The 25,020-nt window shown below is 39.1% G+C and overlaps 1 protein-coding gene across 1 annotated transcript in view; it reads left to right on the top strand.

Moving 5' to 3' along the window:
- LOC123307926 (dynein regulatory complex subunit 7) overlaps window positions 1-25,020 on the top strand; it is a 119,793-nt gene that overhangs the window by 44,924 nt on the left and 49,849 nt on the right. The gene's annotated exons all lie outside the window — the stretch shown is intronic.

The following is a 25,020-nucleotide window of genomic DNA, read 5'->3' as shown; positions in this document are numbered from 1 at the left end:
GCTGCTGTAGTTCTCGAGATCCCCTCAGTAACCAACGAATTTTGCCCACACTGTATAGTGCTTTTGACCCTTGAAACTTCCTGAAGTGTGTAGTAGTAGAGTCATTCGGGGTAACTGAGCGCAGTGGGTAAGTGTGCGCAGTGCTTATATCTCGACTATGCAATGTATAAAAGAGGGGTTCATTTGGGTGAAGCAAGGGCGCAGAATCGCCAGATTAGTTTTTCATAGGAGTACGCCGTGCAGTGGCGTAGCTTGCCTTAGAGGGGCCCTGTATACAAAAGTGTTGAGGGGCCCTATGGAAGGGTGAAGTAAAAATAAAAGTAGCAAAAAATGTTCGATTAGTATCGAAATGATTATATGTACTTATAATTAGAAGTTCTAACTCATCCTTGGTGCTGGGAGCGAAATAATTCACAAACAAATAACATACAAACGATATAAAATAATATACAAACAACATAAAATGATAAACAAACAAAAAATACCAAAAATTAAAGGTACGCTTTTCTAGCATTTATTTCAACAAATCTATTTATCAAATCAGCCATAGCTGATGACGATTTCATTTTTTTAAGTTGTTCCCCCTCTATCGACAATAACGACATGTCTGATAGCCGTTCCTGTCCCATAAAAGTCCTCAGATCATTTTTTATGAGTTTTAATTTTGAAAAACTCCTTTCAGCGATTGCAGTTGTAACCCGAAGGGTCTAAAAAGGCATGCAGTAATATCGTCCAGAAAACTGGATGCAAGGCTATTGAATTTTATCACGACTAATTCTAAAAGTTCTTTGATGGCACGAATTTTCTGAATTTCAGATTTTAAGTATTCGTATCTATCTCAATGATCGATTCGGTGTAATGAACGGGATTTTGAAATGAATGTTTGTCTTAGCAGTTATTCTCAAAAATGCTAATGTAAAACCTGTAAGAGGTTTTGGATAACATTTTTAGGAATTTTTTGCTTACAGACATTCGGGGGCCCCTAAAGCCTGGGGGCCCCGTATCACTGATACCGCTGATACCGCGGTAGCTACGCCCCTGACGCCGTGTCACGTTTCTTCAACTTTTTATTTGCAATCAATCAAATTCACTAGTTTTATTGTTAATTTTAAGCATCTCTGCACATTCTGCCAGGTCCAAGTTCCGAGTCCTTCAGTGTTAAACAATATTTTATTCGATCATGGGCATATTAATCTAAATATATAATAAAAAATTTTAGGTTCTCTTAGCTGCTCAACTCTATAAGAACGTCAATTCAAATTTTGGCTTACTGAGGAAAGTGTGCGCGGATAAGTGTGCGCATAGATTCATTATATGGGCATTAGTTCAGTGAGGAATAAATTATGACATTGTTGATTTTCTTGGTTGAGACTCGATCAATATTGTCCTATTTGTTCAGAAAAATATGAAGAGTCACCAACAGGGGAATGTATCAAATGTTGTGTTCACCAAGAATTGTGGCAAGAACAATAATGCACTGCTTGTAAAAAAGCGCTTCTGTATTGCCAATAAACAGCATTTCTCTATTATTGTAACATTTTGATGACATTATTTTGTAATTTGTTTTGATTGTGTGGTTCACTAAGCACTGCGTTCACTTACCCCGTGAGGGTGCGCACACTTACCCGCAATAAGGGGCATGTGAACGCACTCCGATTTTCTCTATTAAATTCTTTTTTGCGGAAAGAAAACGTTTTTGTTTGTTTGCTTTTTGATATTTTTTATAGATTAGAAAATTCTCTATCTTATGGATATGTTTTAATTTTCCTAGCTTCAACATTTGAGACAGGCAAAAGTGCGCACAGTTGCCCCGAATGACTCTATGGCCCCAAAGTTTGGAGACCCCTGTCTCGGGCTACCCTACCGCGAGAAAAATCGACCAGCCGAATCTCCCCCGCCGCAGTGGCACAAATCTAACGCGCCCGCCGCACGGACCCTCCAAGACGGATTTCGGTAATGACTCTCGGGCCTCCGTCCGCCCGCCGCGGAGACGTGGGCGGCGAGGGGGGGACGCAGGACGCGAGGGGGATCCCGACCGCGGTCAGAAGGACCGGAAATACCGCCGCGGAATATCCCCCCCGTCCCCTCCCCACCCGCCCCACTTGCGAATAACGATCTTTCCGTGGTAATTAGAGCTGACAAGTGGACGGCCGTTACAATGGACCGCGATAGGATGGGATATGTGTGTGCTCCCTCCTTTAGCGAGACGGGATGACGAAGGTCGCCCAGCAGGAAATGGCCTGGCGGTGGGTGCCGGCGGAGCACCAGGCGAATCGATATATCGCTGCGATTAGGTCCTATGGTGTTTTAGATACCGACACTGGTGAGCCAGTAGATCTATCTTGTCGGTAGATGCACCTTATCGAATTGAATAACCACATAAAGTTATTGGACAAAAAATTCTCTTTCAAATATGCCATAGAACCATCTTTGCTCAATGTAGCAAGAGTAAGAGGTGTAGGATTAAGATTCAGATTTGATGGAGGCGTGTTTAACCCATTGAACTCTCTAAAAAAACTGGAACGGCATCTCGATGCAGGCAAACTGAGGAAGACTGAAAGGGAAGATGTAGAGCAATCTATCTCTCTCTGCGCTCTGTCAATTGGGCCACAGACAGAGAGGTTGTCGCGTTCAAGTGAGACGACTGCTACGTCCGACGTCTGATGCGGTTATTAGAAAGAAAGAGATGGGTGACTCTACATCTTCCGTCTCAGTTGGACACACTTTTCGTCGTATTTCGGTACCTAAGAGGCCCTTCCAGTTCTTTTAGAGTTCAATAGTTCAACCTGAAGCGCCTCAGAGCAAAAACGTTTATCACGGAACTTCAATATGCAGACGACTGCGCACTTACCGCTAGCAGCTCAGAGGATCTCAGATAATGTTTGGCACCTATAAATATATATACGAAGCTTTAGGCCTTAGACTCAATATTGACAAAACCAAAATCCTGGTAAGTCCGTCAGAAAGCCTTCAAACAGATATCAGCCTGAAGGATGAAACTCTGGAACAGGTCGAGCAGTTCAAATACTTGGGAAGCTTCATAAATACTAGGGCTAAACTGGACACAGAAATACACAACCGTATCAATTCGGCATCACGACCATTCTGAAAGCTAAAGGACAGAGTGTTTCAAAATCACGACCTGAATCTGAAGACCAAGACAGCTGTTTATAAAGAAGTGGTACTCCCAACGCTTTTTTACGGAAGCGAAAGCTGGGCTCCCTACAGGCGACACATTAAACAGCTTGAACAAACGCAACAACGTCATCTAAGACAAATAATGCACATCAGATGGTTCCACAGAGTTTCAAATGCAGAAGTCTTGCAGCGCGCGAGTTGTATAACAATTGAGACTCAAGTAACGGGGGCCCGACTCAGATGGAGCGGCCTTATTCTGAGGATGCAAGACATGAGCTCTGTATGGCGAATACACAGAGGGAGCTCGGAAACCAGGAGGCCAGTATAAGCAGTTTAAGGATATACTGCATCAATCTCTAAAATCAGTCAATGTCAATCATAACTGGGAACAACTAACGTTAGACAGATCAAAGTGGAGGTCTTTGTTCCACAGTTATAATGGAGACTCGAGAAGAATATAGCGGCAGCCAGATCTGGTTGGTGACTATGCATGCCCGGAGTGTGGAAGGATCTGTAGGTCACGGTTGGGTCTCTTAAGTCACAGGAGGGCACACAGTCTCAAGTAGCCCTAAGATATTATAAGTTTGATCGCTCCGATAGTTTTGTTTTTGAGTCTTTTTGTAGATTTATTCTCATCAATGATGATGACGAATTAATGGCGACAAAAGCTCTGATGAGAGGCACAACAGACCCTACATCTACAATCCCACAATAAATATGGGTTAAAATCGAAAACAACATTTTCTGAGACCGGAAAACTATACTTCTCATTTTCAATCTTGTTGTATGGTGGATTGATACAGAGTACTATGACCTAAAGGAACCCATCTAATCAGCAGGTGGCGATCTAGTGAACGCCATCTGCCAATGAGATTGTTTTGTTCCTTTCATAGGTATAAGTTCTTAGCAACTCTGCATAAACACACCACTACATCTGCAAATTTCCGCGTCAACTCTTTTCAACTACGGGATTCTTAGAATTCAAAACATATTTTTCCGACATACAGTACTGTATTCCAATCTATCGAGTAATAGGACCAGTGTTCTTCCAAAGAAATCTCAATGGAGCTGGATATTCAATTCTTGCAGGAAGTACAGGTTCTGTAGTATCTGTATGATGGATTGGTAGAAGAGGACCTTTTGAATGGCCTTTCAATGTCTCCAGAATTAACACGTATGGACTATTTCTTGAAAAGCAAAGTTTCAAAGACCAAACCGGGAAATATTCAGCAGTTACAAGAACGAATGGCCTTTGTAGAATTATTTTCGCCGAAGTGATAAGATATGTTCAAAACGATCTTCATCAAATAAATGAAAAACTGTTTTCCGAAATTCTTTTCATTCGATAAAACCATTTCTGAGAACAAAAAATAAAATTTTTTCATGGTTTTTTAAAACGAGCCGATTCGAAAAAAATGACAAAGGAAATAAGTGTTTCTTTTGACCTCAAAAATCTACTGTTTAAATATTTCGACGAATCATAGTCTCACCCTGTGTAAAAATTCGTTATTTGGTACGCCTGTGTAACATGATATACCCCTTAAGAATATTCATGAGAAAATTAGGATTGCTCTTTGAAAAAATGATCGATGACGTCATATCTCAAGTTTGGGAGATGCTGTAAAACATTATCTTTCATCAAAAAGGTCGCAATTTAAAACACTAATCGACCTGTTCGAGCATATTCACGACGCAAAGAACCGTCTTTGATTCACTGAATACATTCAAAGTTAGAGACTCGCACTGTGTTATAAATATGTTGACACTCAATGGCTGAGAAGGAACACCAATTTATGCCAAGCTCAAGGGGATGGTGCTAAAGTTGTAGGTAATCTGGGTAATCAGGGAATGTCTTCTCGAAAATACTTAACCTTTCATTCTTGCAGTCTTAAATATTCACGAACGAACAAGCAGTAGAAGCTTTAGGACCCCTATCAGCACTGCATAATTGTGAAAGTGCAGGTGTGCTTCCTCACTCCTTAGAATGAGCGTTGGGTCTTATTATTATTGTCGACTCGTTCTGCACCTTCATTACCTTCGTTTAACAACTAGCACTTAAGGACTTCGTGGCAAAGGTTTTTCTTAGGTCCCATCTACCCTTCAAATATGTCAAATAACCATAAGTATTTCTAAAATGAAATGTTATAAATAAGTTTCGGTGGTGCAATGACAGATTTGTTGTACTACACCGGAGTTCCGGTTTCGAAGCTCGCTAGGGCCGCAAATTTTTTGAGTCAATTTCGATTTTCGAAACTAAGGGATGCAGAGTTACGACATAGAATATGTACGTACGTCTTCGTTCTTCACGCTAAGGCCTTCCGGACCTATCGATCTAGGTACCGTTCTCTCCGGATAGCCAGCCGATGCCTGCCAGAGATTACTCTCTGGCGTTCGGAAAATTAGAAAGAACGGCGAGCAGCGGGTCCGTCGTCGTCCTATGCGACGGGGGGGCGCGGGGGGCGACCGGGGGAAGCGCGGCAGGCTATTCAAATGGGGGCGAAATGTTCAATTTGGCGTAGCGGATGGTTTATCGATAAGTCGTTCCGTAGGAAGGTCCTGCGGGGGGTTTCGGGGCCTATTTCAATGCGATCGCCGGTGGGTGGCGTCCCACGTACGTGTAACGGGGGGGAGCTGCGGCATCGGGGACGCCGTTCTCGGACGCCGCGACGGACTGACCTTGTTTGCACGCAGGGGCGGCTTGAACTCCGGAGAGGACTCGTGTCGGAGGTGTGAGATACAGAATATTCCAAAACTACATACATATTATAGATATTAGCAAACCCGCAGTATATATTGCCCAATAGTTAAGAAATAATTAGAATAATTCAAGAAAGGGCTCCTGTTTACTTTAGCGCCCACCTTGGATGTTTGTCTTCGATTTTTTCATCAATTTCAATGAATTCGAATGTTGGCATTAAGAGAACTCGATGAGGTAATGATTTCAGTTAGTTTATTCTGAAAAATGTGGGGAATTTTTCAATTTTCGATGAAATATAAATAATGGTTTTGAGGTTAGGTTAGGTTAGTGCAAGTTAGGACAGTGAAAAATCATATTTGTACATGAAAATGCCATTTTAAGATATTAATTAAACGAATAGACGATTGGATTTAGTTATTGAAGAGCTGAACAGGGAAAATATTACAATTCGACTGATTTATACCGAATTTTCGCAATTTTCATAAAAACTTTGAAAAATCATATCTCCCAAACTACAAGTCTCCTAAGGTTGAGACATGTACCAATCGATTTTTCATACAAGACTTCATCTAAGAAAAAATCGACGTCAAAATCGGAGGTGGGCACTAATCTAAACTTTTACCCAAGAAAGAAAATTAGCAGAAAATCAACAAACCTCCCTATGAAAAATGAGATCGAAAAGAAATAATAATCAATCATTAGCTAAAAAATATTAATAAGCACGGAACGCATACACTCACGATGGAAGAAAAAATTGATCCAGCTACCGATAGATTCGCTCAACCTAAAAAAAAGTCTACAATTATCTACGATCCTAGCCCAAATCGAAATGAACGTACCCCTTCTATAAACTCTCCCCGAAGTAACCGCCACGTTTCTTGCCCAAATTCGTATTTCTTTAACCTGTCATATCTCGCGGAATATCCTTTAGAAATCTACGATGTAGAGTATTTTTCATCAAAAATAAATGACGCCGATAAGGGTCCCATTCATTTTCATATTCATTCATTCCATGCCAGTCAAAAACCCTCTTCAAATGGAACATTATTATGGATTGATTTAAATGTTAAAATTGGTTTTCGAGGGTTATCCTCGGAAGTCAGTAGTATGCCGTCACGTACTGCAAATCAATCAAAGACAAACATACAAACACACGGACTTGCACATTTATAATGGCTCATATAATGCTATTAATTAGACATTTCATGAAGTCTGAATGAGTCCAAATGTTCGAACGGATATATACAGGGTGAGTCTTTGGTATGAGCTTGCGTTCGACCGAGACGCATTACGCCAAGAGATGTTTGTTTTAATGTGGCCGAGATTGGACTGTTTTAAGTCGTAGATTACCTTTCCTAGCGTGGGAAGTATCATCGAATCCTATCAATCGCTTTCCAATCCAAAAGTGGACAATAACTTCGAATGGGGAATTCTCCTCAATTTGGGTTATCACAGCATATGCAAGTTTAGTTTCATTAATGAAATTTTCAATTGCACCGCGGAAACTATTCAAAATCATTCTTCAAATATGAAGTTTTAAAACTTAAATCGCTTCGTTTCTAGTTTACGATTCGGCAACAGCGCCTACTAGAAAATGAAAAGAACAATGGCTTGTTTATAAAATGACAGAAGTTGATTTACAGCCATCATAAGGCGCGTACTCACTGGCGAGCCTCAACAGCAACCGGCCTTAAAAATACCATAAAAGTTTACGACCTTCCTCATTCGTCGCAGACTTCATAGACAGCCATCTTTGTCTATCTCATCAAGATAGTGTATTTGTTGTCCTTTATTATCAACGCATATTTCAGTCGATGTTGCCAACTTGCGCAATCGAAACGAAACGCATAAAATTTTAAATACCCGTTTTTATTTTTCATTTTCAAGTACTTGAATTGAATTTTTTTGGGAAACGGTTGAAATGGTTATTTCAAAATGTGAGTTTTCGAAGATATTTCATAAAAAATACATCATTTTCGTCAGAAGGAGTATTCCCTATTGCTCAGAATCTTCTCGAATCCCAACGCTGATTCGCACGTTCGATAGAGCTTGCTTCCGTTGGCGTTAGAGCTTTCTTCTGAACGCGGGATCAGCTTGCGTTCAACTGAGATTGGACTATTTTAAGTCGTAGATAATGTTTCTTAGCGTATCGCCGAACAGTTTCCACATTAAAATTGCTTCTGACGAGGACAACAACTTCTTATAACCCAAAATATTTCGGATCTCAACACTAATTGGCATATTCGATGGATTTTGCATTCGAGCTTTGGTCTGGACGTGGCATAAGCTTGCGTTCGACCGAGTAAGACACGTTACGCCAAGAGATGCTGCTTTTAGTGTGGCCGAGATTGGTCTGTTTTGAGTCGTATATTACCTTTCCTAGCTTAGAAAGTATCATCGAACCTCATCCATTGGTTTCCAATTCAAAAGCGGACAATAACTTCGAATTGCTCAGAATCTTCCCGAATCCCAACGCTGATTCGCACGTTCGATAGAGTTCGCGTTCGTTGGCATTCGAGCTTTCTTCAGAACGCGAAATTAGCTTGCGTTCAACTGATATTTGACTGTTTTAAGTCGTACATAATCCTTCTTAGCGTATCCCCGAACAGTTTCCACATTAAAATTGCATCTGACGAGGACGACAACTTCTTATAACCCAAAATCTTTCGGATCTCAACACTAATTGGCATATTCGATGGATTTTGCATTCGAGCTTTGGTCTGGACGTGGCATAAGCTTGCGTTCGACCGAGACACATTACGCCAAGAGATGCTGCTTTTAGTGTGGCCGAGATTGGTCTGTTTTGAGTCGTATATTACCTTTCCTAGCTTAGAAAGTATCATCGAACCCCATCCATTGGTTTCCAATTCATAAGTGGACAATAACTTCGAATTGCTCAGAATCTTCTCGAATCCCAACGCTGATTCGCACGTTCGATAGAGTTCGCGTTCGTTGGCATTCGAGCTTTCTTCTGAACGCGGAATTAGCTTGCGTTCAACTGATATTTGACTGTTTTAAGTCGTACATAATCCTTCTTAGCGTATCCCCGAACAGTTTCCACATTAAAATTGCATCTGACGAGGACGACAACTTCTTATAACCCAAAATCTTTCGGATCTCAACACTAATTGGCATATTCGATGGATTTTGCATTCGAGCTTTGGTCTGGACGTGGCATAAGCTTGCGTTCGACCGAGACACGTTACGCCAAGAGATGCTGCTTTTAGTGTAGCCGAGATTGGTCTGTTTTGAGGCGTATATTACCTTTCCTAGCTTAGAAAGTACCATCGAACCCCATCCATTGGTTTCCAATTCATAAGTGGACAATAACTTCGAATTGCTCAGAATCTTCTCGAATCCCAACGCTGATTCGCACGTTCGATAGAGCTTGCTTCCGTTGGCGTTAGAGCTTTCTTCTGAACGCGGGATTAGCTTGCGTTCAACTGAGATTGGACTATTTTAAGTCGTAGATGATGTTCCTTAGCGTATCGCCGAACAGTTTCCACATTAAAATTGCTTCTGACGAGGACAACAACTTCTTATAACCCAAAATCTTTCGGATCTCAACACTAATTGGCATATTCGATGGATTTTGCATTCGAGCTTTGGTCTGGACGTGGCATAAGCTTGCGTTCGACCGAGACACGTTACGCCAAGAGATGCTGCTTTTAGTGTGGCCGAGATTGGTCTGTTTTGAGTCGTATATTACCTTTCCTAGCTTAGAAAGTATCATCGAACCCCATCCATTGGTTTCCAATTCAAAAGTGGACAATAACTTCGAATTGCTCAGAATCTTCCCGAATCCCAACGCTGATTCGCACGTTCGATAGAGTTCGCGTTCGTTGGCATTCGAGCTTTCTTCAGAACGCGGAATTACCTTGCCTTCAACTGAGATTTGACTGTTTTAAGTCGTACATAATCCTTCTTAGCGTATCCCCGAACAGTTTCCACATTAAAATTGCATCTGACGAGGACGACAACTTCTTATCGCTCCAAATCTTTCGGATATAAACACTAATTGGCATGGTAGAGTTTGCGTTCGAAGTGGACGCTGCATGGAGTTGGCCTCTACCTTCCCTGCCGAAATTTACGCTATTTCGCATTCCCGGGACAAACCCCCAACTTTCCAATTACTAAAAACTCATAATCGCGTCTGATAACAAACCATAATCGAACCCAGGTCTCGGGTACATAATTAGAAAACAGGAACACACTCGGCGGACGTGCGAGATCCCCCAGAATTAGGCGCAGTATCTCTCCCCCGCCCGCCCAACCCGACCCTGTGTCCCTTTGCGCCTCGCAAACTAGAAGACCCAGCAGCAGCAGCAGCAACAGCAGCGTAGCGCCCGGTGTGTGCGTGACGGACGACGGCGGGGCGTCGGGGGGTCGGAGGGGGACGGTTGATTGCCTCGCGGGGCTTCGCGGCCGTCCGCGCCGCCCCTCACCCCCCCGGGGTCGACCCCCCTCGCAGGCAGGATGGACGTTGCCCGGATTAAACGTTAACTCTCGACGGACTCGCCAAACTAACAGGAACCCGATGAATAACTTAGAGCGCTGCCGTCCCCGCCGCCGCCGCCGCCCCCGCACTCCCCTCGACGGGTCCGCGAAGATCCCGGAATACATTATCGTCTTCGATAAAGTTCTAGACGCGTGTAGGTGAGGGGGATGACGTGTCGTCGTCTATGTCGGAATCCGGGGACTGATGATTCGGTTTGTTTCGATCGAAACGTCCGTGATGAAAAAAATTTGTCACTAGTTCTATCCGGTTGCAAATTTCACACAAAAATCATATAGAGTTAGAGGAAATTGTTTTGAAGAATGTGCCTTGGTCAGTTTGGCTCAATTGGGGAATTGTTCTAGACTGCTGCACCCAGTCTAGTTCTCAGCTCTTGAAAATGATTATGAAAAGTCATCGAAAATAGTCGAGCAGACAGGAGTTTGTAGTCTCTATTGAATAGATTCACCAATAATGTCTCTGCCAATAATAAGGCTTTTTTTCCTACTTATACAAGATAATTCTTGTCTTGATGACAAATTTTTTGTCTTGTCTTGAGAAAAAATCAAGGAATTTAAAGAAATCTTGTCTTGACGTTTTCTTGACATATCAAATCTTGTCTTGACTCAAGAAATTTCTTAACCCTTAATAACCTGAGTTATGATCACTATTCTAATTGAATAAATATTCTTTATAGAGTGTACAAGACAAAAACAATTCAATTTCTGTTTGAAAATTGTATAGTTTTTGTTTGAGAAAAATGGTGTTACATATATGTAACGCTAATAGCTACAGTTACTGAGAAATAAAATAGATTTGCCAGTGAAATTTGCGTTACATATGTGTAACACTAGGTTATTATGGGTTAACCAGTGACTGCTGTATCCCGTTACCGGGAATAAATCTACAAAAAGACTCGAAGAAAGAATATCGGTGCAATCAAACTTATAAATTTCTTAGGGCTACTTGCGACTGTGTGCAGTCGCAACCCCAACCGTGACCTACAGATCCTTCCACACTCTGGGCATGGATAGTCACCAACCAGATCTGGCCACCGCTGTATTCTTCTCGAGTCTCCATTATAACTGTGGACCAAAAACCTCCACTGTGATCTGTCTAACGCTAGTTGTTCCCAGTTGTGATTGGCATCAACTGATTTTAAGGATTGATGCAGTAAATCCTTAAGCCGCTTATACTGGCCTCCTGGTTTCCGAGCTCCCTCTGTGAATTCGCCATACAGAGCTATTTTGGGGAGTCTGGTGTCTTGCATCCTCAGAATATGGCCGCCCGATCTGAGTCGGGCCTTCGTTACTTGAGTCTCAATCGTTATACAACTCGCGCGCTGCAAGACTTCTGCATTTGAAACTTTGTGGAACCATCTGTTGTGCATTATTTGTCTTAGATGACGTTATTGTGTTTGTTCAAGCTGTTTAATATGTCGCCTGTAGGGCGTCCAGCTTTCGCTTCCGTAAAGAAGCTTTGGGAGGACCATTGCATTGTCAACAGCTGTCTTGGTCTTCAGATTGAGGTCGTGATTTTGAAACACTCTGTCCTTTAGCTTCCCGTGATGAAGAATTGATAGTGTTGTGTATTCCCGTGTCTAGGTTAGCCCTAGTATTTATGAAGCTTCCCAAGTATTTGAACTTCTCGATATATTCTAGAGCTTCATTCTCCAGGCTGATATCTATTTGAAAGCTTTATGGCGCACTTACCACCATATATGGTGATTCCTCGGCGAACTTTTCATTGCGTTTTGTGCTAACACGACAATCTGGTGGTTCCCCTATATTCATTTGTTGTCTGACGAACTCAAAATGACGTCGCGCAGTAGCACTCTTTACCCCGCTCAGTTAACGGAGGTTATTATTATCAAGGAAATATAGAAAAAAGGCTCAATAGTAGATCGAAAATACTCGGCCACCTTTGGTATCTTTATAGGTCACGTCACACAGGCGCGCATTGGCGTAACTATCATAAAGGGTGTTTTCAAAGGTGAGGCTTTTTTTTGACACAAGGTAAAACTCATCAAAATGAGTCGTTTAACCAAAAATTGTCTATATAAAATATCCAAGATGGCTGAGATACCATCCCTAGCATTTCGACAAAATTTCATTAAATTTACAAATACTGTGGAAGAGGACTACGGCATCTCAAAAACGAAACAAAACAAAAACATATGGCTGGACAATTTACCAAGTTCATCGTATTAGATGCATCAGGTCACTTTTGAGAGAATCATAATTCACAGGAAGAAATTCTGTTATTCTTTCGAAATTCAGGATGACACAAGTACCAACAGGGAAAATAGTAAATAAACCAAAATATACCATAATTTCATACACATGAAAAAAGTGTATACCTGAAAGTAAAGATTGCAAATCTAGATTCAAATTGGAGGTTCAACAAGATTATCATTAATTATTGTCAATTTACATTTTTTGAGCAAAAAATATTTGCAATGAATAGAAATAGGTATTTCATGTTAAAATACATTATCTTTTTCACAAATAGAGGGTATTTATGGTTAGACGAGATATTTCAATTCGTACTACCTACATTAAGATACAAAGTGAGTCATTTCCTTCAATGCCTCTTTGAGTACGGTGCATCTCTGTATAATTAGCAAACTAACGACGGCTTGCTCACTCTTCGAGTAACGATATTTTTGTGGAAAATCCCGCGCTAGCCCAGCGTCCCTGGCCACCTGACTCTGATGGTTTTTGCCGGCGGCGTTATTACCAAAGTCTCCAGTTTGGCGGCCTTATTTGGAATGCGTCCCTTAAGCTAGAGAACGCGGTTGCGAGCGAACCCTGTTTCCTTTTACACGGCATGTCAATGCACAGCCCATAGGCACGTATTGCTCATTTGGACACTACAACGGATCCCTAGACCAGTGGCAACGAAAATGTTTCGGGGAGAGCTACGTCCTTCGAGAATTTACCAACCGGAAATTTGCGATTCTGTTGTCTTATACGGGGTAAAGTGACTATATACCCCCCAGTGGCGACAAAGGGTCATAAAACTGTCAAATAATCATAGAAATAATAATAAAGGTTAAAAATTCTATGCAAATACCAGTCATTTTGACGTCCGACAAAACATGCCGGTTCAACCAATAGAAAATGAGACACCCTATGACGCCACTGTGGGGGGTATACCCCCTGTAATACGAGGTGTCCAATTAACTGCTGAACATTTGAAGTTCAAAATTTCCAGATATTAAGGCCCGGTTGTACAGGGTGGGCAAAATTCGTTTTTTACTGAGGGGATCTCGAGAACTATAAGAGCTAGAAGAAAACGGATGGCACATTTCCTAGTTCTTTTTCAGAGAAGCAAAGAAGGTGAAAACCGTAGCCTCCTAGGATCCTTAGTTTTCGAGTTATTAGCAAAAAATGAGACTTTGACGATTTCGAAAAGTTCCCATAACTTTTTTGTCTTTGAAGTTACAGATTTGAAACTTGAACTTTCTGCAGGCACTTTTTTACGTAGAATCCCCTGACGAACTCAAAATATTTTTTCATTTCGAATCATTAGGCTACCTTTTATTTAATGCAAACTTTTATTGAATTTGTTACTTTTGATTAAGGAGAAATCTTTCGTCGGTAGATTCTACGCATAGAAGTGCCTAAGAAGGTTCAAGTTTAAGATCTGTAACTTCAAAGACGAAAAAAATATGAGAACTCTTCGTAATCGTCAAAATCTCATTTTTTGCTAATAACTCAAAAACGGAGAATCGTAGGAGGCTACGGTTTTCACTATTCTTTATTTTTCTAAAAAAGAGAAAAAAAAATGGATGATATCGTTTTCTTCTAGCTCTTATAGTTCTTGAGATCCCCTCAGTAAAGAACGAATGTTTGAGTTCAACATTGAACTAGTTCAACCTGTCAAAATGGTATGGAATTGTCGAAGTTGAGATTTGCTCAAAATTTCAACTCAGCTTGAACTTGACCTGAACAACTGGGCCTTAGAAATATTCAAACTTTCAGCTCAAATATGTTTCTTCAGTAGTTAAATGCTCAAAAGATGAGTGAAGGTAAGAGGAGTTTCCTTTCGACTATTATCGGTAAATATTTAAACTTACTATCGAACAGAGCTCATCATCCATATGCTAATTCCAATTTACTTGCGAGATATACCCATATTCTGGGTGGCATTCTCCACACAAAGAAAAGAATGCGCGTGACATTTTGAGAGCCACTGAGGAAGTGCGTCTTTTCTTGCGATAATACCGCTGTTTCTGCTGCGCTAGTATGTTACAGGGTAGTCGTATCTTCGACAAATGATCCCCTACTCAACAACTGGACCTAATCGATCTTTTCTTTCTTTTAACTCAGGCTCATCGAATTGAGACATTTTTAATTTGGTTGAAATAGTCTGATTGTTTCGAAATTCTCCTGTATGTGAAAACAAGAATTCAAATTATGCATTAGACGCAAGGTTGGATCTTTTCATTCTTTTTTCTTTTTTATTGAGAGGTGATTTCTTGTCAAAAAATACTATGGGTGTATTTGACGAAATCATCAATTTGAATTCATGATTCAATTCACACTGTATGATCAATGATATATAGATACCATTCTTTTTAATACTTGAAGTACTTAAATAGATTGGATGAATATAATCGGAGATAATATCTGAATTTGAGAAATGCCATTTTGACGATGAAAATCCAAACGAAGTGCTATCGATTTAAGTTGCAAAAAATCCAGCAACGTTCAGAACCTATATTGTTATTCTAACGCTCTTTTTATTTGTCCATTTTTCATTTCTGATTCCACTTCGTATACAGGGTGAGTATTTGTCTAGTATAAATATTTAAATAGTAGATACTTGATATAAAGAAACACTCTTTTCCCATACCATTTTCCGAATCTGCTCGGTTTAAAAGATACAGGCTGTTGAAAAACCATAAAAAATGTCATTTTCAGTTCTATCTGACAAACCGTTTTATCGAATGAAAAGAATTTCGGAATATAGATTTTCATTTATGAAATGAATCTTTATCGAAGATAAGATATCACCCACGTCTTCCTGTTTTCTCATTATGACCATTACGTACCACAAAAATATAAAAAATTCAAAGAACCCAACTCTTGAGACTAAGTTGAACGCTATCTGATGAATATTTGAACTTTTCGTAAAATAAAAGTATTCCTCATATTTTCTCGCATACTGTTTGCGCTGTTTTCGAGTAACTTGATGTTCAAAAATAAAATTTATCTGTGAAATTCGATAAATTGGTTACTTTGACCAATTTGAATGCAACTCTTTTTAAAAGATTCACAGATGTGTAGTGTCACAGATTTAACTAGTTATTCAGAAGGTAATTTTGTTTTTCCTGGGATGGTACAGCTCGTTATGAAAACTTAAAATGGCAATATATTTTTATCAAAGCCGAATCGGAAAAAATAATATAGAAAAAAGTGTTTCTCTTGACCTCCAGAATCTAATGTTGAAATATTTGTACGAGTCAAAAACTCACCCTGTATAAGCACCCCTGGAACTGCTAAATCATGAACTGGCTGACACTATTTCGAAATAATCGAATTTTTTCATGGGCATAAGTAGTAGTTATAGTGATCGAAAGTTCTTTCACGTTCAAGTCGGTCTTATCTGAAAAAAACTGGATCTTGTTGATTAAAATTGACATTAGTGTCTCAAAAAATAATTGTGAGTTGGAATGAGAAAAAAATTTCGACCAAAATATGAAGAATTCGCACAAATCAATGCACAACGGATAAAGGTGCAACGAGACGAATGACATTCGTTAAGTGCCCACATCTCAGAAAAAAGCAAACATAACTTTTCGCTCGCATCAAGCCGTTCCATACGACTCAATTGCCAACAAATGTTGGCAAACGTTGATTAATGGCCGAGAGATAAAAGCACCTGTTGTGAAATTTATAAGCTCCCACTTTATTATTGTTCCAAACATTCCATTGATTCATCCGTAGGGAGCAACAGGTTCTTTCCGCTTCCGAAAGGGAATAACTGAATGCGGAATGGAATTATTGTTCGTTCACTCATTCATGGTAATGAAGCAGTTTAGGAGTCGTTTGAATTCAATCTCCGCTTCGCAGGATGATTTATTTTATCGCACTTTCGGCGTTCCGTCTCCGATCTTGTTGACTATGGATTGTCCGGTTTCTTTCGGAGATTTGTCGCCTGTCCGCTTCTTGTACGGGGGGTTTCAATTATGTACTTGCATAAATATAATAATGTATTGGATCGGAGTAAAACTTACAGGATTTAAATGATGTGGGTCATTCATAAAAAAATCGAGCATCCTCTACCTATACACAGCTCTCTTTGGCATCTGATAAGCAATTTTTAATGTTTTTTTTTTGGAAGCAGAAAATTGACAGAATAAAATAGAGCAGACATTTCATGGGAGTGAGAACACAGTAAAAAAAAATTCATTTTTTATATCTCGAATCATTTTGAACAAATGAAGGGTCTCGGATTTCTTGCTAAAAGTAACGGTTTTTGAGGAAAAAAAAGATTTCTTGTGATTCCTTTCACAAGTACCTACTAGCGTGAGTTGTATACGCTGGAATTATCCTTCTAACCTAAATTCACATAGTAGGCGGATATCATGTTCTAGGGTACTGTACTTGATCATTAATTTACCATTTCTGGGTAGCATAACATCAAGCTGTACAGGGTGGGCAAAATTCCTTGTCTACTGAAGGGATCTCGAGAACTATAGCAGCCAGAAGAAAACGGATGACACATTCTCGAGCTCTTTTTTCGTGACTAATCCAAATCTGAAAACAGAATCGGTCTATCATTTTCAGATTTCGAGTTATAAACAAAAATTGTGATTTTGACGATTCTCATAACTTTTTTGTCTTTGAAGTTACGGATCTGAAACTTGAACCTTCTTAGGCACTTTAATCTATATCTAGCAAGTAAATTGGAATTAGCATATGGAAAATGTATGATGAGCTCTGTTCGATAATAAGTTTAAAATTTTACCGATAAAAGTCGAGAGTAGACTCCTTTTGAGCATTTACTGAAGAAACATATTTCTAACGCTCAGTTGTACAGTGCAAGTTCAAGCTGAGTTCAAATTTTGAGCACATCTCAACTCAACAGTTCCATACAATATTGACAGGTTGAACTAGGTTCAATGTTGAACTCGGCTCGAATTTGTACTATACAGGGTGGGCAAAATTCGTTGTTTACTGAGGGGATCTCAATAACTTTAAGAGCTAGAAGAAAACGGATGCCACATTCCGAGCTTTTTTTCAGAGAAACACTGAATGGTGAAAACCGTAGCCTCCTACGATTCATCGTTTTTGAGTTATTAGCAAAAAATGTGATTTTGACGATTCCGAAAAGTTCTCATAACTTCTTTGTCTTTGAAGTTACAGATCTGAAACTTGAACCTTCTTAGCCACTTTCATACGTAGAATCTACTGACAAAAGATTTTTTTCCAATACAAAAATATCAAATTCAATAAGAGTTTGCATTGAAAAGAATTAAAGTTCTCCTAATTATTCGAAATGAAAAAATATTTTGAGCTCATCAGTGGATTCTACGTAAAAAAGTGCCTGTAGAAGGTTCAAGTTTTAGATTTGTACCTTCAAAGACAAAAAAATTATGAGATTCTTCGTTTTTCAGTTATTAGCAGAAAATGGGATTTTGACGGTTCCGAAAAGTTCTCACAACTTTTTTGTCTTGAAGTTACGGATCTGAAACTTGAACCTTCTTAGGCACTTTCATACGTAGAATACACTGACAAAAGATTCTTTTCAAATTCAATGAAAGTTTGCATTTAAAAAAATGAAAGTTCACCTAATGAAATGAAAAAATATTTTGAACTCATCAGTGGATTCTACGTAAAAAAGTGCCTGTAGAAGGTTCAAGTTTCAGATTTGTAACTTCAAAGATAAAAAAGTTATGAGAACTTTACGAAATTATCAAACCCAAAAACGTAGTATCGTAGGAGGCTGCGGTTTTCACCATTCTTTGTTTCTCCGAAAATGAGCTCGGAAATGTGTCCTCCGTTTTCTTCTAGCTACTATAGTTCTCTAGATCCTCTCAGTAGACAACGAATTTTGCCCATCCAGTCTATGGAAAAAATGATTTTATCCCAGTTTCGCGAAGAGAAAAAGAAAAGCTAAGGAAATTGGAAATCAATCCAAATGGCACGAATGTTTTGTATGAAGTAGGCCATCTGAAGAACAAAATATCTTGACTTGTTCGAAAACGAAATATTTCCTATAATTCTAGAAATAATCGACTAAATTCAATGATATTTACAACTATGGTTATAAATAAGGTGCTAAAAAAATACTTTCAATGTATAATACAGTTTCTGAGTCTTTATTCGATGATAACATATCAAAAATATCACTCTTCATAAGATTCACATTTTCATCTTGTCTGGACTAGAATTTCTGAGATATAGCCTCTCTGATCGTTTGGAAGGAGTACTCAGAATCATTTGATAGCTAGAGTAAGTCCTAACTGCGAGTTGTTTGAGTGCCCATTTCTGATTCCCTATATGATCCTCTATCAACCTCTGCCCGATGGGTCATTGGTCATTGATGAGTGTTGTTAATAATAATGTCCTGATTATTTTCAACACAGAGCGAAATCGATACATTTTTGTATAAATGGTGGCTAATATTATTTCATCGAATCCTATTGAATTATCTCATCATCCAGTCATTCGCTTTATCTGTTTCGTAATTTCGCTGATCGCAAACACCGCTATCCAAACGAGAGATATGCCGTGCAAACAGGCATTGCCAGTTTATCTCATGGTCTCTTTTCACCCTCAAAATTTAATATGCCGAGCTTGCTTTACCATCGACCAAATTTACCTCTATCTGATCGATATCAGTTAAGCTGCAGAATAAAAAAATGTAGATTATAGATGTATGTACTTGTAGCTCAAGATTTAAATTCAATGAACTCATTAAATAAACTTTCCTTCTCTCCGAGATACCAACACCAACACCCACCTCACTGCAAATAACAGCTTCATATCTTCTGAACAATATGAACAAATCGTTAGAAATCTTCCAAAAAGGGTGTGCAGCCCCATAGGAAGAAGTACGATAAGTTTATACAAACATTGGCAAAGATTAAGGATAAAGCGTCAGAAAGTTACGCACTTTAAGTTTAGTCAAATCTTGGTACCTGAATTAGGGAAACAAAAATATAGTTTCTCAGTTGAGAAAGAAAAAATCATTGTAAAGAACCAATTTCTCATGAGGCACCTTCAGAAATGGTGAATAAAGCCGGAAAACCTCAAATTTTCACCATTTGACAAATTTATCGAGATGAATACTTTATAGAGACATGCATTCTGAAGTAGCTGAAGATTTAAATTGAAAGAGTTTATAAGAAAAACATTTTAGGATTCTGAGAACATTTCGAAAACGGTTCATCAAAATTACGTTCTTCATACACCGTTGTAAAGAGGATTCCAAGACCTTTCAAATGAAGTACATATCACTCAACCATTCTTCCCTAGTCAATTTTGAGGGGTTGAAGCGCCCCTTCTTAGGGGGTTGCTCGTTCAAGCCTCAAATTTACGTCAAAAGATGTCCTTCAAACAGAATCATTCGACGTGTTTCGGGAAATTTTTCCAATCATCATGGGATAAGAAATATACGGGGTGGCTCGCCTCTATGCGAGTATGAGTGAAATCTACGCAAAAATCCATATATGTACAATCCAGTATAATTCCAGTAGCGCCACTTCCGAAAAAACCGACGATGCCAAAACGGCCTCCACCTTATCTGAAAACGCCATTATCTTCTAATTCGAGGGGCCTTAGCATAGCTCATTAGCCGCCATTTGCTCCCGTCGCCGCTCGCTGATAATAAGTTTATTTTTCGGAGAAATTCCCCGTTTTCGATGAATCATTGCGCGTTGTTTGCGTTGAAGACCGGTGGAATTCGTGACATTAGAGATGATTGCTCTTCCTTCACTGATATTATTGTTGGAAGTACAAATATTACTCACTATCGGTATTTTGTTGTCGAGATTTGAATCGATGACGGAAATGAAGCGGAAAAAGGAGAGAGAAACACTGTTTCATTGTGTTGGAATCTATGAAGAGGTTATTTTATACTCGTAGGAAAACAGTTTTTTCTTCTCAATTCAGTTCTGCTAAAAAGATCAGTTTCTTTAATCAGAATATACAGGATGGGTTGTCTACTGAGGGGATCTCGAGAACTACAAGAGATTGAAGAAAACAGATGACACATTTTCGAGCTCTTTTTTGGAGAAACAACGAATGGTGAAAACCGTAGCCTCCTACGATTCTTCGTTTTTGAATTATAAGCAAAAAATAAGATTTTGACGATTTCGAAAAGTTCTCATAGCTTTTTCGTTTTTGAAGTTACAGGTTTGAAACTTAAACCTTCTACAGGCTCTTTTTCAAGTAGAATCCGCTGACGAGCTCGAAATATTTTTTCATTTCAAACTTTCATTTTTTTGAATGCAAACTTTTATTGAATTTATTATTTTTGAATAAGAAAAAAATCTTTTGTCAGTAGATTCTACATATAAAAGTGACTAAAATGGTCCATGTTTCTGATCCGGAACTTCAAACCCGAAAAGTTATGAGAACTTTTCCAAATCGTTAAAATATCAATTTTTGCTAATAACTCAAAAACGAAGAATCGCAGGAGGCTACGGTTTTCACGTATCTAGAAATGATAGGCCGGTTCTGTTTTTTGATTTGGATTAGTCAGGAAAAAAGAGCTCGAGAATGTGTCATCCTTTTTCTTTTAGATGCTATAGTTTTCGGTACCCCCTCAGTAGACAACGAATTTTGCCGACCCTGTACGATTTTTCTTACTTCAACTAGAACTACATCTGGATCAAAAAATCGTTATGAAAATCAACGTAAAAAATCTCGTCATATTCAGGGTGACTCTTACGAATATTTCAACAGTAGATTCTTGAGGTCAAAAGAAACACTTTTTTCCTACACCATTTTTTCTGATTCGGATCTGATGAAAAGATATAGCCATTTTAAGTTTTCATAATGAGCTGTGCCACCCATTACCTTCAGAATAACAAGCTAAATCTGTGACACTACACATCTGTGGATCTTTGAAAAAAAACGTTGCATTCGGCCAAGTATCCAATTTTTCGAATTTCACAGATATTTTCATTTTTGAAATCAAATTACTCGAAAACGGCGCATTATACGAAAAAATATGACGAATACTTTCATTTCACAAAAGGTTCAAGTATTATTATTTCAAGAGTTGGGTTCTTTGAATTTTTGGTATTTTTATGGTACGTAATCGTCATAATTAGAAAACTGCAAGACGTGGTTTATATCTTGTGTTCGAAGAAGATTCATCAAATAAATGTAAATCTATATTCTGAAGTTCATTTCATTCGATAAAACCGTTTGTGAGATAGAACAAAAAATAACATTTTTTATGTTTTTTCAACAGCCATTTTTTCCAAACTGAGTTCATTCGGAAAAAAAAGGTAAAGGAAAAAAGTGTTTCTATTAACTTCAAAAATCTCCTGTTAAAATATTTGTACGAGTCAAAGACTCACTTTGTATAGAGGGTGTTTTATATAAAGTGTCCATTAGACATCAGGTTTTTTACTGAGAATATTGAATTGGTTAAGATATTTCGGTCTCCACGGTACTTCGGATACCTTGAATGATGAATCTTATTACAATTTTGGATTCTTCATAAAATTTCAACTACGATTCATCTGAACTTTCGCGTATCCAAACTTGAAGTTTTTTAAGATATTACTTCGTTTGTCTTGTTCACTGAACGTGAAGAAAATTGTACTTTTCTTAGAGGATACCTACTCTCTATATTCTACTTCTTGTCAAAGTTAATCAGAATATTTCTTCAGGTAAATCAAGGGCTTCCGGAAAAATTAAGCATCATGCTGAATAATTGAAAATGCAGGTGAAATTTGTATAAATACTGCCATTTACAACAATAAAGTCTTTTCACGAGATGACAGACGTACAACGCCATTGCATGGAGTGGTGTTTCCACGTGGGCAACGATTGAAATCTGTGGCCATCTAGATTAAGCCAATTCGGACTCTAGACTAGTCTAGACCCGTCTTAAATCTCTCATTTTTACGTAGTTCACTATGGTGTGGTCCCACCTTTACCCTAACCGATCGTGGTCGCCGATCGCAGTCCGTGGCCATCCTTACCACCGGATACGCTATCGCCGAATTTCAGGAAACCGAAAACGTCCAACACACAGAGCAATACGCGTCAGGATGAACCGTGGTTGATGGCTATTGTTGGCGACCTTACCAGTCTCGCAACGACAATAACCGAACACGCTGGAATCGCACCGTGCCACCGTCGCAGCGTGATCCTAAGCTGATAAGCGTGACGGGGGCAGCGTAGGTACTTTGTGAAAGTTGAAAAGCTGTAAATTCTTGCGTTAGGCCCCGAAAGAAACGCGCGCTCCCGGCTGCTCGTTTCTGGGAATTTTGGCGAAAACTGGTCGTGAGCTCGACCAGGTAAACGATAGGCGAGCCTTTTTCGCGGTGGGACGTTCGGTGGTTGGTCGCCGAGCGGGAACGGAACGTTTTTCTAATTTGTTCATTATGGTAATTGCTCCGGAACGGCTGTTCGCGTCGCCTTCAGCAACGTTGATGGCTGCTCAGAGATATTTTCTGCGAATGTGAAATAACGTACTCCAGTCGCTAATAACCTAGGAATTTTTTTTAATTTCACCCCATTACACTGCCTATCAGTGGAAGTACCAGTAAATGTTCGCTATTTGCTTCAAAATTGGGAATTTGTTGTGAAAACACCAAATAGTTGGTGAGCAGACGATGCTAAATCGGGATTTACTGGAGCGTCGTGGAGACCTAGTGGATTTCGAATATTAGATGGTAGAAATACAAGAAGGTTCTATGATGTATGCACTTTCAGCGGTGGGGAAAGCGTCTGCAGTTTCTCAAAGATGTGAAAAAAATCGTCATACTCGAGCGTGTCAAATAAGGATACTGTATATGCCCCACATTCATGTTAATCTGACAGTTTGCGTGGTGGGGATGGGCGTAGGGAAGAGTTGAAAATGGTGAAAAAAATTTTCTAGTAATGAATCTGAGAACTTCATCCATTTCAGCACAACCATTCGGTTTGAGGAAATTTTAACTGAACCCAATTTTTTGGGAATTTTTCGAAGGTCATCTTTCGAGTCGATTAATCTTCCAGGAAAATTATCGTAGATCTAAACTTGATACATATTCTGAAAGAGCAACTCTTCTAGTAATAAGTCTGAGAATTTCATTCATTTCGGCACAACCGTTCGGTCTTGAGGAAGTTTTAACTGAACCCAACTTTTTGGGAATTTTTCGAAAGTCATCTTTAGAGTAATTTATCTTCCAGGAAAAATATCGCAGATCTAAACGTGATACATATTCTGAAAGAGCAACTCTTTTAGTAATAAATCTGAGAACTTCATCCATTTCAGCACAACCATTCGGTTTTGAGGATGTTTTAACTGAACCAAATTTTTTGGGAATTTTTCGAAGGTCATCTTTCGAGTCGATTAATCTTCCAGGAAAATTATCCAAACTTGATACATATTCTGAAAGAGCAACTCTTCTAGTAATAAATCTGAGAATTTCATCCAGTTCTGCACAACCGTTCGGTCTTGAAGAAGTTTAAACTGAACCCAACTTTTTGAGAATTTTTCGAAGGTTAATTTGCGAGTAATTTATCTTCCAGGAAAATTATCGTAGATCCCAACGTGATACGTATTCTGAAAGAGTAGCTCTTCTAGTAATAAATCTGAGAATTTCATCCATCTCGGCATAACCGTTCGATCTTGAGGAAGTTTTAACTGAACCCAACTTTTTGGCAATTTTTCGAAGGTCATCTTTAGAGTGATTTATCTTCCAGGAAAATTATCGTTGATTTAAACGTGATACATATTCTGAGAGAGCAACTCTTCTAGTAACAAATCTGAGAATTTCACCCATCTCGGCATAACCGTTCGATCTTGAGGAAGTTTTAACTGAACCCAACTTTTTGGCAATTTTTCGAAGGTCATCTTTAGAGTGATTTATCTTCCAGGAAAATTATCGTTGATTTAAACGTGATACATATTCTGAGAGAGCAACTCTTCTAGTAACAAATCTGAGAATTTCACCCATCTCGGCATAACCGTTCGATCTTGAGGAAGTTTTAACTGAACCCAACTTTTTGGCAATTTTTCGAAGGTCATCTTTAGAGTGATTTATCTTCCAGGAAAATTATCGTTGATTTAAACGTGATACATATTCCGAAAGAGCACCTCTTCTAGTAACAAATCTGAGAATTTCATCTATCTCGGCATAACCTTTCGATCTTGAGGAAGTTTTATCTGTAACAATATTTTGAAGGGCTGGTAGTGACCAGGATCATAACTCTTTGACCCCAGAAGGTTCTTGCAGATAGCGAATTCTGCGTCCAACAACAACTTATTGAGGGTGCCACGTATCGTTTGCCGGGTCATATCTCCAAGTATCTGCCGTGCCATCCAAGACCGAAGACCAATTTGCATGTTAATTGAAGGCGCGTGACAAAATTACCAGCCTTGTGGTCCACACGGTCGTTAACGTTTCAATTAATTTGTTGGCAAAGCAAAAATACCAGATACATTCTTTACCACCTGCCCGAAATACAGGGTGTGCGGATAAAACGTTCATATGTTTCAGGAGGTT

The sequence above is a fragment of the Coccinella septempunctata genome, chromosome 2 (genome assembly GCF_907165205.1).
Source record: "Coccinella septempunctata chromosome 2, icCocSept1.1, whole genome shotgun sequence".
Classification (NCBI taxonomy): Eukaryota; Metazoa; Arthropoda; class Insecta; order Coleoptera; family Coccinellidae; genus Coccinella; species Coccinella septempunctata.
This window is presented reverse-complemented; position numbering and strand designations above follow the sequence as displayed.